The sequence below is a fragment of the Notamacropus eugenii genome, chromosome 5 (assembly GCF_028372415.1).
Source record: "Notamacropus eugenii isolate mMacEug1 chromosome 5, mMacEug1.pri_v2, whole genome shotgun sequence".
NCBI classification, from domain to species: Eukaryota; Metazoa; Chordata; class Mammalia; order Diprotodontia; family Macropodidae; genus Notamacropus; species Notamacropus eugenii.
In genome coordinates this window covers 207,783,225-207,786,077 of record NC_092876.1, presented here as the reverse complement: position 1 = coordinate 207,786,077, position 2,853 = coordinate 207,783,225, and positions in this window count along the sequence as shown.

The window sequence follows — 2,853 nt, the reverse complement described above, 5'->3', positions numbered from 1 at the left end:
AAAATTGAAAAAAATACAACAGTATTTATGAGAATGTGTGGAAAAGAAAGAAATCAGAAAGTTGTAATGACTTTCCAAGTTCCGTAGGGTTGTAGACAACAGGGCTGTAGGAGAATGAAACATAGCCAAGGCCTGGGGAAATTATATATCTTAATAAAAAGAGTTTTTAGCACTTAGCCGCTAAAAGGTCATTTAACACTACATTTCCAGTTTTATTATTCATTACTCCTCTTCACCCTTTCTCATAAGTAGTCAAAGTAGCCTTCTAGCTACTCCTGACACATAACTCTACTTTCTATCACCATGCTTTTGCCCTGGTTTTTCTCCCATACCAGGAATATACTCTTTTCTTACTCCTAATTTCCAGAATCCTTAATTTCCTTCAGCTCAAGTTCCATCTTTTACGTGAGGCCTTTCCTGATAACTCCAGCTGCTGAGCCATTCCGCACCACGTTACCTTTATAAGTGACTTTGATGACTCTGAAGGAGAGATTCTGCCTCACTCATATCCAATCACAAGCAAATCAAGGCATCACCCTTGTCAAGTCACTGGTCTTCTTCAAGAATGAAGGATGAGCAACAACCACCACTTGTTTTCTGTACTTATTTTTCAGTTCTATGAATTTGGGAAGAAGCATGGTGTACAACTTGCTCGTGTTGCATTGAGCAGCTTCACAGTGCTCTGGGTTCTGAATACAAAGTATGCACTCTTTGTGCTGTGCATATCCTCAGGCCATGCATTACCAACAAATGCTGCAGAAAGGAGTATAGCAGTTGGGAGTGGAAAAAGTTTAAGAGGCCCTGGTATAGAGGACAGAGACAGGGTGTCATAGGATAGACCTGGAAACATGTTGTAACTCTGACACATACTGATGGTGTGGCCTGGGCAAATCATTTAACCTCTTGATCCTCTAAGCAACTCTCTGAGTCTAAACCCAGCAGGGGAGGAGCCAGTTTGAACTGGTTAAGGGAGTTTTTTTCACCCAGAAGTTCCCTTTCCTATATATACTGTGTAAACTTTTACAGATATCCCTTCTACATCATGACTTTCCCCATCACAGTTTCAGCGTATGGTGGGATGGCATAAGGAATTATATGGGATTTTGGGGGAGAGTTTTGTGGAAGCCACAGATGACCCAGAAAAAGTTTAGAAACTCAGAAACGCTTAAAATATATGTATAATATTGTATAATATCAACATATTTTATCTTTTAATGTCATAATAATTCAGACTTCTTCTCTGGTATGAAGGGAGGACCAAAAAATTTTATGTGGATTTTCCAGATCATGGGGGTACCACACCCCTTGCCCCCACCATGTGGAAGAGATAGCTGTAGATATATGGATAATATGTATGTATACATATACACATGTGTATATGTATTTATATACACATGTCATATATGTTCTGTGTGTGTATGCATATTGTCTCCTTAAGAGAATGTAAACCACTTCAGGGCATGGAATGCTTCATTTCTGTCTTCATATCCTTGGTGCCTAGAACACTGTCAAGCACATAATAGTTGCTTAATAAGTGCTTATTAACTGAATGATTATTTAATTGATTAGTACAGTTAAGAGCAAGAGAAAAAACAACAAAATAAAACGTAGCACCACATGTAGTTTTTAGCAGCAAGGAAACTATTGTTAAATTACAACAGATCCCCAAACCAGAATAGTCTTTGATTGATTTAGAGTATCTTTGCTTTAGAGGCAAATTCATTTTCTTTTCTTTTTTTCCCGAGCTTCTGGGAAATAGGTGGCAAGGTAAGAGCACATTTTTTGGAGAAGATCTTGCCTTTGGCTTCTGACTGCTTATATCATGTCAACAATAATTTTTAATAGCCAAGCAATGACCTTTAACCTTTGAGCAGTTCCATATTCAAACATCCTTATTCAATTAAAAAGAATGAAGCTACATAGGTATGGAAGGTGAAAAGACTAATTAGGTTTATTTTGCTGATGGGTAGATTCAAGCACAGAGGTCACAGATGTTGGGTCACTTTGCAGGTCATTTGTGGAATTTGAAATGGAATGGAATTCATGCCTCCTACTGTCAGTCCTGGTTTCCTGCTGTACATTACCAGAATACCTGGCTGTAGACATTTAATTCAGTGTTGCTGTTAAGTTGTTTTTTGGTAGTGTATGCCTCTTTGTGACCCCATTTGGGGTTTTCTTGGCAGAAATACTGAAGTGGTTTGCCATTTTCTTTTTCAACTCATTTTACAGATCAGGAGGTAAATAGGGTTAAGTGGCTTGCCCAGGATCATAAAGCTAGTAAGTGTCTGAATCAAGATTTGAATTCAAAAAAGATAAGCTTTCTTGACTGCAGACCCAGTGCACCATCTTGCTGTTTCATAATAGGCAAAAACTTATAAGGCAGTTTGGTATAGTGGATAGAAAACTTGCCTAAAAGCCATGAGGAGCTGGGTTCAAGTCTTTCTCTGACACATATTCAATACCCTATGATCTTGGACTAGTTTTACATCCTCTTGGTGCCATGGGAAAGTCTCTTAGACTATCAGTTAAAGAAATATTGCTAGCCTGCATTGGTAGAAGGTGTTTCCTTACAGAGAAGTTCCTCTACCAGTGAAATCATTTAGAGATGGAACCTGCCTTGTGTAATGGTTTCGCAGTTTCTATCTAAATATAATCTGTATTTCTCACATAGTAGGTAATGAAGGAGTTCATTTCTAACTTTTGTTTCAAAGAAGGCTTACTAAGTACCAGTTGAAATCACATCAAATACCTGAAAAAGATATAGAGAATTTGAATCCATACCAAGTCTTTTAGTTAAATCACTCTACAGTTGCTGCAATAATGACTGGTTCCTTCTGTCTGTACATAGTTATT